This window comes from Brugia malayi (assembly GCF_000002995.4).
Source record: "Brugia malayi strain FR3 genome assembly, contig: Bm_014, whole genome shotgun sequence".
Classification (NCBI taxonomy): domain Eukaryota; kingdom Metazoa; phylum Nematoda; class Chromadorea; order Rhabditida; family Onchocercidae; genus Brugia; species Brugia malayi.
The window spans coordinates 43,460-58,396 of NW_025062291.1; positions in this window are offsets into that span (position 1 = coordinate 43,460).

Here is a 14,937-nt window from a genome sequence, read left to right on the forward strand (position 1 = left end):
CTTAATTTTTCAACATTTAATTAAGATTAAATTTGATAATAGTAGGGTTTATTTTCCAGTTTATTATGCAAAAATTCTTACAAATTATAGGATTTTCATAAAAATCAATTTTAAATTTAAATTAAAAATTAGCATTAATTGTAAAAATGAATTACATCTATGACTAATTTTAAAATTTTATTATTTTCACGAGTGAAATTTTAATTCAAAACTCAATTCTTAAAGTTTATTTAATTATTTATGCTGATCAAATGACCACAATGTATGTGACCAGTACCTGTGCAATGCAAACAAATTAATCAATTAAGTTCAAATTATCTAATTTTTTAAATGATTCGATTTTTTTTAATATTTCAACATTTAATTAAAATGATTCTTTGATATTGCTAGAATTTATTTTATAGTTTAATATACAAAATCCTAACAAATTATTGAATTTTCATAAAATTTGAAATAAGAATTGATTTCAATTGTAAGAATGAATCAAAACCGTGATAAATTAAAAATTTTAGTTAATTTTGCCTATCAAATATTAATTAAAACTTAATTATTAAAGTTTATTTTATTATTAATGTTTGTCAAATGACCACACCGTAAATAACTAGTACTATGGAACGCTTATAAATTAATCAGTTAAGCTCAAATTATCTATTTTTTTTTAAACAATTGATATTTATAATATTTTAACATTTAATTAAAATAAATTTTGACAACACAGGGATTCATTTTACTTTTTAATATACAAAACTCTAATAAATCATTAAATTTTCACAGAATTTGATATTTAAATTTGAAATAAAAATTAATTTGAATTGTAAGGATGAATTAAAACCGTGATAAATTAAAAATTTAATCAATTTCGCTGGTCGAATATTGATTGAAACTTAATTTTTAAAGTTTATTTAGTTATTTATGCTGATCAAATGAGCAACCGTAGATGATACAAATAAATCAATTAAGCTCAAAATATCTAACTTTTTTTAATGAATAATATATTTTTTAACAGTTTTAACATTTAATTAAAGTAAAATTTGATATTACTAGAAATTATAGAAAAAAGTCTAATATACAAAAAAGGTTTTGATTCATTGCAAATCATAAAACTTTCATAAAATTCTATCTTAAGCTTTCAAACAAAAATTAATTTTAGCTGCAGAAATGAATTAAATCTACGACAAATTAAAAATTTTATTAATTTTGCTTCTCAAATATTAAAAAAAGCTTAGTTATTGAAATTTATGTTGTCAATTGACCACACCGTAACTGACCGTTATCCATGCAATGCATAAATTTAATCAATTGACTTCAAAATAACTATTTTTTTTTAATGAATTGATATTTCTTAATAGTTTTAACATTTAATTAAAATCAAAATTGATAAAACTAGAAATTATTTCCTCGTTTAAGATACAAAAACTCTTGGAAATTAAAAAAATTTTCACCATAATCAATTTTTAGATTTGAAAAAATGCTTAAGCCTAAGCCTAAGCATTATTTTATTATTTAAAATGTCAAATGACCACAATGTATGTGACCAGTTCCCGCACTATGCGTATATAATAATCATTTTTTTTTTTTTTTTATTAAATGATATTTTTTAATACTTTAACATCCTTTGAAATTAAATTTTGATAATAGTAGGACTTCTTACCTAATTTAATATGCAAATACCCGTACAAATTATGGGATTTTTATAAATGTATTATTTAAATTTGAAACATAAATTAATTTTAATTGTAAGAATGAAATAAAATCGTGAAAAATTAAAAATTTAATTAATTTTGCTAATAAAATATTGATTGAAACTTAATTTCTAAAGTTTATTTTATTATATTTGCTGGTCAAATGACCATGGTGTGTGTGACCAGTATCCATGCAATGCATACAAATTAATCAATTAAGTTCAAAATATCTATTTGTTTTAAGGAATTGAAATTTTTCAATATTTTATCATTTAATTGAAGTAAATTTTTGGTATTATTAGAATTTATTTTATAGTTTAACATGCAAAATTCTAATAAATTATTGTTTTTTCATAAAATTTAAATTTTAAATAAAGATTAATTGTAATTGTGAGAATGAATTAAAACCGTCAAAAATTAAAAATTTAAATAATTTTGCTAATCAAATATTGATTAAAACATAATTATAAAAGTTTATTTAAATATTTATGCTGGTCAAATGACCACAATGTATGCGACCAGTACCTATGCAATGCACACAAATTAATCAATTAAGTTCAAAATATCCATTTTATTTTAATTAATTGATGATTTTCGATATTTTAACATTTAATTAAAATCAAAATTGATAAAACTAGAAATTATTTCCTCGTTTAATATACAAAAACTGTTGCAAATTATAAAATTTTCACCAAAATTAATTTTTAGATTTGAAATAATGCTTAAGCCTAAGCCTAAGTATACCCTAAGCCTAAGCCTAAGTACACCCTAAGCCTAAGCCTAAGCATTATTTAATTATTTATGCTGATCAAATGACCACAATGTATGTGACCAGTACCCATGCAACGCTTATAAATTATTCAATTAAGCTCAAAATATCTAATTTTCTTTACGAATTGATATTTTTTAATAGTTTTAACATTTAATTAAAGTGAAATTTGGCAATGCCGGAATTTATTTCATAGTTTAATATACCAAAACTTTCAAAAATTATACAATTTTCATAAATTATGGTATTTAAATTTGGAAAAAAAATTAATTATAATTGTAAGAATGAAATAAACCCATGACAAATAAAGATTTTAATTAATTTTGCTAATAAAATATCGATTAAAAGTTAATTATTAAAGCTTATTTTATTATTAATGTTGGTCAAATGACTACACCGTAAATAACCAGTACTATGGAACGCTCATAAATTAATCAACTAAGCTCAAATTATCTATTTTTTTTTTTTTAAAGAATTGATATTTATAATATTTTAACATTTAATTAAAATAAATTTTGACAATACAGGGATTCATCTTACTGTTTAATATACAAAACTCTAATTAATCATTAAATTTTCACAGAATTTGATATTTAAATTTGAAATAAAAATTAATTTGAATTGTAGGAATGAATTAAAACCGTGATAAATTAAAAATTTAATCAATTTCGCTAGTCGAATATTGATTGAAACTTAATTTTTAAAGTTTATTTAGTTATTTATGCTGATCAAATGAGCAACCGTAAATGACCAGTACCTATGCAATGCATATAAATTGATCAATTAAGCTCGAAATATCTAACTTTTTTTAATGAATATATATTTTTTAACAGTTTTAACATTTAATTAAAGTAAAATTTGATATTACTAGGAATTATAGAAAAAAGTCTAATATACAAAAAAGGTTTTGATTCATTGCAAATCATAAAACTTTCATAAAATTCTATCTTAAGCTTTCAAACAAAAATTAATTTTAGCTGCAGAAATGAATTAAATCTACGACAAATTAAAAATCTTATTAATATCACTTCTCGAATATTAAAAAAGACATAGTTATTAAAGTTTATTTTCTTATTTATGTTGTCAATTGCCCACACCGTAAATGACCAGTACCTATGAAATGCACACAAATTAATCAATTAAGTTCAAAATATCCATTTCATTTTAATTAATTGATGATTTTCGATATTTTAACATTTAATGAAAATCAAAATTGATAAAACTAGAAATTATTTCCTCGTTTAATATACAGAAACTGTTGCAAATTATAAAATTTTCACCAAAATAGATTTTTAGATTTGAAATAATGCTTAAGCCTAAGCCTAAGTATACCCTAAGCCTAAGCCTAAGCATTATTTTATTATTTAAGATGTCAAATGATAACAATGTATGTGGCCAGTTCCCGCACTATGCGTATATAATAATTATTTTTTTTTTTTTTATTAAATGATATTTTTTAATAGTTTTAACATCCTTTGAAATTAAATTTTGATAATAGTAGAACTTCTTACCTAGTTTTATATGCAAATACCCGTATAAATTATGGGATTTTTGTAAATGTATTATTTAAATTTGAAATAAAAATTAATTTCAATTGTAAGAATGAATTAGAACAGTGGCAAATTAAAAATTTAATTAATTTTGCTCCTAAAATATCATTCAGAACTCAATTTCTAAACTTGATTTTATTATTTTTGCTGTTCAAATGATCACAATGTATGCGATCAGTACCTATGCAATGCACACAAATTAATCAATTAAGTTCAAAATATCCATTTTTTTTTAATTAATTGATATTTTTTAATAGTTTTAACATTTAATTAAAATCAAAATTGATAAAACTAGAAGTTATTTCCACGTTTAATATACAAAAACTCTTGCAAATTATAAAATTTTCACCAAAATCAATTTTTAGATTTGAAATAATGCTTAAACCTAAGCCTAAGTACACCCTAAGCCTAAGCCTAAGCATTTTTTTATTATTTAAAATGTCAAATGACCGCGATGTATGTGACCAGTACTATTCAACGCTTATAAATTAATTAAGCTCAAAATATCTATTTTTTTAATGTTTTGATATTTCTTAATTTTTTAACATTTAATTAAGATTAAATTTGATAATAGTAGGGTTTATTTTCCAGTTTATTATGCAAAAATTCTTACAAATTATAGGATTTTCATAAAAATCAATTTTAAATTTAAATTAAAAATTAGCATCAATTGTAAAAATGAATTAGATCTATGACTAATTAAAAATTTTATTATTTTCGCCAGTGAAATTTTAATCAAAACTCAATTCTTAAAGTTTATTTAATTATTTATGCTGATCAAATGACCACGAGGTACGTGACCAGTACCTATGCAATGCACACAAATTAATCAATTAAGTTCAAAATACCACTTTTTTTTTTTTTTAAGAATTGATATTTAAAAATATTTTAACGTATAATTAAAATAAATTCTGACAATACATGTATTCATTTCGCAAAATTGTACAAATTTCCTATATTTTGATACTTAAAATAGAAATAAAAATTAATTCTAACTGTACGAATGAATTAAAGCCGTCATTAATTAAAAATTTAATTAATTTTGCTAATAAAAAATTGATTAAAGCTTAATTATTAAAGTTTATTTTATTATTTATGTTGCCAATTGACCACACCATAAATGACCAGTACCCATGCAACGCTTATAAATTAGTCAATTAAGCTCAAAATTTTCTTTACGAATTGATATTTTTTAATAGTTTTAACATTTTAATTAAATTGAAATTTGACAACACCGGCATTTATTTCATAGTTTATTATGCAAAAACTTTTACAAATTGCACAATTTTCTTAAATTATGGTATTTAAATTTGGAAAATAAATTAATTACAATTGTAAGAATGAAATAAAACCGTGACAAACAAAGAATTTAATTAATTTTGCTAATAAAATGTTGATTAAAAGTTATTTTTTAAAGTTTTTTTTAATATTTTATGCTGACCAATTGACCACACCGTGACTGACCAGTACCTATGCAACGCTTATAAACTAATCAATCAAGTTCAAATTATCTAATTTTTTTAATGATTTGATTTTTTTTTAATACTTTAACATTTAAATAAAATCAGTTTTTGATATTGCTAGAATTTATTTTATAGTTTAATATACAAAACTCTGACAAATTATTGAATTTTCATAAAATTTGATATTTAGATTTGAAATAAAAATTAATTTCAATTGTAAGAATGATTTAGAACAGTGGCAAGTTAAAAATTTAAATAATTTTGCAAATAAAACATTGTTTAAAACCTAATTTTGAATGATTATTTAATTATTTATGCCGATCAAATGACCAGTCGTAAATAACCAGTACCTATGCAATGCATATAAATTGATCAATTAAGCTCGAAATATCTAACTTTTTTTAATGAATATATATTTTTTTAACAGTTTTAACATTTAATTAAAGTGAAATTTGATATTACTAGAAATTATTTCGTAGTCTATTGTACAAAAAAGGCTTTGATTCATTGCAAATCATAAAATTTTCATAAAATTCGATCTTAAAATTTCAAACAAAAATTAATTTTAGCTGCAGAAATGAATTAAATCTACGACAAATTATTAAAAATCTTATTAATTTTGCTTCTCAAATATTAAAAAAAGCTTAGTTATTGAAATTTATTTTCATATTTATGTTGTCAATTGACCACACCGTAAATGACCAGTACCTATGCAATGCACACAAATAAATCAATTAAGTTGACAAATTATTGAATTTTCATAAAAATCAATTTTAAATTTGGATTAAAATTAGCATTAATTGTAAAAATGAATTAGATCTATGACTAATTAAAAATTTTATTATTTTCACAAGTGAAACTTTAATCAAAACTCAATTCTTAAAGTTTATTTAATTATTTATGCTGATCAAATGACCACAATGTATGCGACCAGTACCTATGCAATGCACACAAATTAATCAATTAAGTTCAAAATATCCATTTTATTTTAATTAATTGATGATTTTCGATATTTTAACATTTAATGAAAATCAAAATTGATAAAACTAGAAATTATTTCCTCGTTTAATATACAGAAACTGTTGCAAATTATAAAATTTTCACCAAAATAGATTTTTAGATTTGAAATAATGCTTAAGCCTAAGCCTAAGTATACCCTAAGCCTAAGCCTAAGCATTATTTTATTATTTAAGATGTCAAATGATAACAATGTATGTGGCCAGTTCCCGCACTATGCGTATATAATAATTATTTTTTTTTTTTTTATTAAATGATATTTTTTAATAGTTTTAACATCCTTTGAAATTAAATTTTGATAATAGTAGAACTTCTTACCTAGTTTTATATGCAAATACCCGTATAAATTATGGGATTTTTGTAAATGTATTATTTAAATTTGAAATAAAAATTAATTTCAATTGTAAGAATGAATTAGAACAGTGGCAAATTAAAAATTTAATTAATTTTGCTCCTAAAATATCATTCAGAACTCAATTTCTAAACTTGATTTTATTATTTTTGCTGTTCAAATGATCACAATGTATGCGATCAGTACCTATGCAATGCACACAAATTAATCAATTAAGTTCAAAATATCCATTTTTTTTTAATTAATTGATATTTTTTAATAGTTTTAACATTTAATTAAAATCAAAATTGATAAAACTAGAAGTTATTTCCACGTTTAATATACAAAAACTCTTGCAAATTATAAAATTTTCACCAAAATCAATTTTTAGATTTGAAATAATGCTTAAGCCTAAGCCTAAGCCTAAGCATTTTTTTATTATTTAAAATGTCAAATGACCACGATGTATGTGATCAATACTATTCAACGCTTATAATTAATTAAGTTCAAAATGATCTATTTTTTTAATGATTTGATATTTCTTAATTTTTTAACATTTAATTAAGATTAAATTTGATAATAGTATGGTTTATTTCCCAGTTTATTATGCAAAAATTCTTACAAATTATAGCATTTTCACAAAAAGCAATTTTAAATTTGAATGAAAAATTAGCATTAATTGTAAAAATGAATTAGATCTATGACTAATTAAAAATTTTATTATTTTCGCGAGTGAAATTTTAATCAAAACTCAATTCTTAAAGTTTATTTAATTATTTATGCTGATCAAATGACCACGATGTATGTGACCAGTACCTATGCAATGCACACAAATTAATCAATTAAGTTCAAAATATCCATTTTTTTTTTTAATTAATTGATATTTTTCAAAATTTTAACATTTATTTAAAACTGGCTTTTGATATTTACTACAATTTATTTTGTAGATTAATATGCAAAATTCTAGTAAATTAATGAATTTTCATAAAATTTAAATTTTAAATTTGAAATAAAAATGAATTATAATTGTGAGAATGAATTAAAACCGTCAAAAATCGAAAATTAAAATAGTTTTGCTAAATAAATACTGATTAAAACTTAATTATTAAAGTTTATTTTAATATTTCTGCTGGTCAAATGACCACTATGTATGCGACCAGTACCTGTGCAATGAACACAAATTTAATCAATTGACTTCAAAATAACTAATTTAATGAAATATATATTTTAGCAGTTTTACATTTAATTAATGTAAAATTTGATATTACTAGGAATTATAGAAAAAAAGTCTAATATACAAAAAAGGTTTTGATTCATTGCAAATCATTAAACTTTCATAAAATTCTATCTTAAGATTTCAAACAAAAATTAATTTTAGCTGCAGAAATGAATTAAATCTACGACAAATTAAAAATCTTATTAATTTTGTTTCTCAAATATTAAAAAAAGCTTAGTTATTGAAGTATATTTTCTTATTTATGTTGTCAATTGACCACACCGTAACTGACCGTTATCCATGCAACGCATAAAATTAATCAATTGAGTTCAAAATAACTAATTTTTTTTAATGAATTGATAATTTTTAATAGTTTTAACATTTAATTAAAATCAAAATTGATAAAACTAGAAAATATTTTCCCGTTCAATATATAAAAACTCTTGCAAATTATAAAATTTTCACCAGAATCAATTTTTAGATTTGAAATAATGCTTAAGCCTAAGCCTAAGTATACCTTAAGCCAAAGCCTAAGCATTATTTTATTATTTAAGATGTCAAATGACCACAATGTATGTGACAGTTCCCGCACTATGCGTATATAATCATCAATTTTTTTTTTTATTAAATGATTTTTTTTTAATACTTTAACATCCTTTGAAATTAAATTTTGATAATAGTAGGAATTCTTACCTAGTTCAGTATGCAAATACCCGTACAAATTATGGGATTTTTATAATTGTATTATTTAAATTTGAAATATAAATTAATTTTAATTGTAAGAATGAATTAAAATCGTGAAAAATTAAAAATTTAATTAATTTCTAAAGTTTATTTTATTATTTTTGCTGGTCAAATGACCACGGTGTGTGTGACCAGTACCTTGCAACGCATAAAATTCAATCAATTAAGTACAAAATATCTATTTTTTTAATGATTTGTTATTTTTTAATATTTTAACAATTATTTAAAATTACTTTTTGATATTGCTAGAATTTATTTTGTAGATTAATATGTTTCACAAAATCCAGATTTTTTGAAATAAAAATTTATTATAATTGTGAGAATGAATTAAAACCGTCACTAATTTAAAATTTAATTAGTTTTGCTAATCAAATATTGATTAAAACTTAATTATTAAAGTTTATTCAAATATTTATGCTGGTCAAATGACCACAATGTATGCGACCAGTACCTATGCAATGCACACAAATTAATCAATTAAGTTCAAAATATCCATTTTATTTTAATTAATTGATGATTTTCGATATTTTAACATTTAATTAAAATCAAAATTGATAAAACTAGAAATTATTTCCTCGTTTAATATACAAAAACTGTTGCAAATTATAAAATTTTCACCAAAATCAATTTTTAGATTTGAAATAATGCTTAAGCCTAAGCCTAAATATACCCTAAGCCTAAGCCTAAGCACTTTTTTATTATTTAAAATGTCAAATTACCGCGATGTATGTGACCAGTACTATTCAACGCTTATGAATTATGTTCAAAATACCTATTTTTTTAATGTTTTGATATTTCTTAATTTTTTAACATTTAATTAAGATTAAATTTGATAATAGTAGGGTTTGTTTTCCAGTTTATTATGCAAAAATTCTTACAAATTATAGGATTTTTACAAAAATCAATTTTTAATTTGAAATAAAAATTAGCATTAATTGTAAAAATGAGTTAGGTCTATGACTAATTAAAAATTTTATTATTTTCACAACTGAAATTTTAATCAGAATTTAAAAATTAAAATTTATTTAATTGTTTTTGACCAGTATCTATGCAACGCTTGTAAATTAATCAATTAAGTTCAAAATATCTATTTTTTTTAAAGAATTGATATTTTTAAATATTTTAGCACTTAATTAAAATAAATTTTTGACATTACTGGAATTTATTTTATAATTCATTATACGAAACCTTAAAAAAATATTGAATTTTGTTAAATTTTGATATTTAAATTTGGAATAAAAATTGATTTTAATTGTAAGAATGAATTAAAACCGTCACGAATTGAAAATTTAATTAATTTTGCTAACCAAATATTGATTAAAACTTAACTTTTAAAGTTTGCTTAATTATTTATGCTGATCAATTCACCAACTGTAAATGACCAGTACCCTTGCAATGCATATAAATTAATCATTTAAGCTCAAAATATCTAACTTTTTTAATGAATATATATATATATATATTTTTTTTTAACAGTTTTAACATTTAATTAAAATTTGTTATTACTAGAAATTTTTTCGTAGTCTAACATACAAAAAATGTTTTGATTCATTGCAAATCATAAAATTTTCATAAAATTTGATCTTGAGATTTCAAATGAAAATTAATTTTAGCTGCAGAAATGAATTTAATCTACGACAAATTAAAAATCTTATTAATTTCACTTCTCGAATATTAAAAAAAAACTAAGTTATTAAAGTTTATTTTCTTATTTATGTGTCAATTGACCACACCGTAAGTGACTGGTACGTATGCAACGCATAAAATTTATGAATTTATTAGAATTTTGCATATTAATCTATAAAATAAATTCTAGCAATATCAAAAAGTAATTTGAATTAAATGACAAAATATTGAAAAATTTCAATTCCTTAAAACAAATAGATATTTTGAACTTAATTGATTAATTTACATGCATTGCATGGATACTGGTCACATACATTGTGGTCGTTTGACCAGCAAAAATAATAAAATCAAGTTTAGAAATTGAGTTTTGATTAAAATTTCAGTTGCGAAAATAATAAAATTTTTAATTAGTCATCGATCTAATTCATTTTTGCATTTAATGCTAATTTTTAATTCAAATTTAAAATTGATTTTTGCGAAAATTCTATAATTTGTAAGAATTTTTGCGTAATAAACTGGGAAAAAACCCTGCTATTATCAAATTTAATCTTAATTAAATGTTGAACAGCAAAAATAATAAAATCAAGTTTAGAAATTGAGTTCTGAATGATATTTTAGGAGCAAAATTAATTAAATTTTTAATTTGCCACTGTTCTAATTCATTCTTACAATTGAAATTAATTTTTATTTCAAATTTAAATAATACATTTACAAAAATCCCATAATTTATACGGGTATTTGCATATAAAACTAGGTAAGAAGTTCTACTATTATCAAAATTTAATTTCAAAGGATGTTAAAACTATTAAAAAATATCATTTAATAAAAAAAAAAAAATAATTATTATATACGCATAGTGCGGGAACTGGCCACATACATTGTTATCATTTGACATCTTAAATAATAAAATAATGCTTAGGCTTAGGCTTAGGGTATACTTAGGCTTAGGCTTAAGCATTATTTCAAATCTAAAAATCTATTTTGGTGAAAATTTTATAATTTGCAACAGTTTCTGTATATTAAACGAGGAAATAATTTCTAGTTTTATCAATTTTGATTTTCATTAAATGTTAAAATATCGAAAATCATCAATTAATTAAAATAAAATGGATATTTTGAACTTAATTGATTAATTTGTGTGCATTGCATAGGTACTGGTCGCATACATTGTGGTCATTTGATCAGCATAAATAATTAAATAAACTTTAAGAATTGAGTTTTGATTAAAGTTTCACTTGTGAAAATAATAAAATTTTTAATTAGTCATAGATCTAATTCATTTTTACAATTAATGCTAATTTTAATCCAAATTTAAAATTGATTTTTATGAAAATTCAATAATTTGTCAACTTAATTGATTTATTTGTGTGCATTGCATAGGTACTGGTCATTTACGGTGTGGTCAATTGACAACATAAATATGAAAATAAATTTCAATAACTAAGCTTTTTTTAATATTTGAGAAGCAAAATTAATAAGATTTTTAATAATTTGTCGTAGATTTAATTCATTTCTGCAGCTAAAATTAATTTTTGTTTGAAATTTTAAGATCGAATTTTATGAAAATTTTATGATTTGCAATGAATCAAAGCCTTTTTTGTACAATAGACTACGAAATAATTTCTAGTAATATCAAATTTCACTTTAATTAAATGTTAAAACTGTTAAAAAAATATATATTCATTAAAAAAAGTTAGATATTTCGAGCTTAATTGATCAATTTATATGCATTGCATAGGTACTGGTTATTTACGACTGGTCATTTGATCGGCATAAATAATTAAATAATCATTCAAAATTAGGTTTTAAACAATGTTTTATTTGCAAAATTATTTAAATTTTTAACTTGCCACTGTTCTAAATCATTCTTACAATTGAAATTAATTTTTATTTCAAATCTAAATATCAAATTTTATGAAAATTCAATAATTTGTCAGAGTTTTGTATATTAAACTATAAAATAAATTCTAGCAATATCAAAAACTGATTTTATTTAAATGTTAAAGTATTAAAAAAAAATCAAATCATTAAAAAAATTAGATAATTTGAACTTGATTGATTAGTTTATAAGCGTTGCATAGGTACTGGTCAGTCACGGTGTGGTCAATTGGTCAGCATAAAATATTAAAAAAAACTTTAAAAAATAACTTTTAATCAACATTTTATTAGCAAAATTAATTAAATTCTTTGTTTGTCACGGTTTTATTTCATTCTTACAATTGTAATTAATTTATTTTCCAAATTTAAATACCATAATTTAAGAAAATTGTGCAATTTGTAAAAGTTTTTGCATAATAAACTATGAAATAAATGCCGGTGTTGTCAAATTTCAATTTAATTAAAATGTTAAAACTATTAAAAAATATCAATTCGTAAAGAAAATTTTGAGCTTAATTGACTAATTTATAAGCGTTGCATGGGTACTGGTCATTTATGGTGTGGTCAATTGGCAACATAAATAATAAAATAAACTTTAATAATTAAGCTTTAATCAATTTTTTATTAGCAAAATTAATTAAATTTTTAATTAATGACGGCTTTAATTCATTCGTACAGTTAGAATTAATTTTTATTTCTATTTTAAGTATCAAAATATAGGAAATTTGTACAATTTTGCGAAATGAATACATGTATTGTCAGAATTTATTTTAATTATACGTTAAAATATTTTTAAATATCAATTCTTAAAAAAAAAAAAAGTGGTATTTTGAACTTAATTGATTAATTTGTGTGCATTGCATAGGTACTGGTCGCATACATTGTGGTCATTTGACCAGCATAAATATTTAAATAAACTTTTATAATTATGTTTTAATCAATATTTGATTAGCAAAATTATTTAAATTTTTAATTTTTGACGGTTTTAATTCATTCTCACAATTACAATTAATCTTTATTTAAAATTTAAATTTTATGAAAAAACAATAATTTATTAGAATTTTGCATGTTAAACTATAAAATAAATTCTAATAATACCAAAAATTTACTTCAATTAAATGATAAAATATTGAAAAATTTCAATTCCTTAAAACAAATAGATATTTTGAACTTAATTGATTAATTTGTATGCATTGCATGGATACTGGTCACACACACCATGGTCATTTGACCAGCAAATATAATAAAATAAACTTTAGAAATTAAGTTTCAATCAATATTTTATTAGCAAAATTAATTAAATTTTTAATTTTTCACGATTTTATTTCATTCTTACAATTAAAATTAATTTATGTTTCAAATTTAAATAATACATTTATAAAAATCCCATAATTTGTACGGGTATTTGCATATTAAATTAGGTAAGAAGTCCTACTATTATCAAAATTTAATTTCAAAGGATGTTAAAGTATTAAAAAATATCATTTAATAAAAAAAAAAAAAAAATGATTATTATATACGCATAGTGCGGGAACTGGTCACATACATTGTGGTCATTTGACATTTTAAATAATAAAATAATGCTTAGGCTTAGGCTTAAGCATTTTTTCAAATCTAAAAATTGATTATGGTGAAAATTTTTTTAATTTCCAAGAGTTTTTGTATCTTAAACGAGGAAATAATTTCTAGTTTTATCAATTTTGATTTTAATTAAATGTTAAAACTATTAAGAAATATCAATTCATTAAAAAAAAATAGTTATTTTGAAGTCAATTGATTAAATTTATGCATTGCATGGATAACGGTCAGTTACGGTGTGGTCAATTGACAACATAAATTTCAATAACTAAGCTTTTTTTAATATTTGAGAAGCAAAATTAATAAAATTTTTAATTTGTCGTAGATTTAATTCATTTCTGCAGCTAAAATTAATTTTTGTTTGAAAGCTTAAGATAGAATTTTATGAAAGTTTTATGATTTGCAATGAATCAAAACCTTTTTTGTATATTAGACTTTTTTCTATAATTTCTAGTAATATCAAATTTTACTTTAATTAAATGTTAAAACTGTTAAAAAATATATTATTCATTAAAAAAAGTTAGATATTTTGAGCTTAATTGATTTATTTGTATCATCTACGGTTGCTCATTTGATCAGCATAAATAACTAAATAAACTTTAAAAATTAAGTTTCAATCAATATTCGACCAGCGAAATTGATTAAATTTTTAATTTATCACGGTTTTAATTCATCCTTACAATTCAAATTAATTTTTATTTCAAATTTAAATATCAAATTCTGTGAAAATTTAATGATTTATTAGAGTTTTGTATATTAAAAAGTAAAATGAATCCCTGTGTTGTCAAAATTTATTTTAATTAAATGTTAAAATATTATAAATATCAATTGTTTAAAAAAAAAAATAGATAATTTGAGCTTAACTGATTAATTTATAAGCGTTCCATAGTACTAGTTATTTACGGTGTGGTCATTTGACAAACATTAATAATAAAATAAACTTTAATAATTAAGTTTTAATTAATATTTGATAGGCAAAATTAACTAAAATTTTTAATTTATCACGGTTTTGATTCATTCTTACAATTGAAATCAATTCTTATTTCAAATTTTATGAAAATTCAATAATTTGTTAGGATTTTG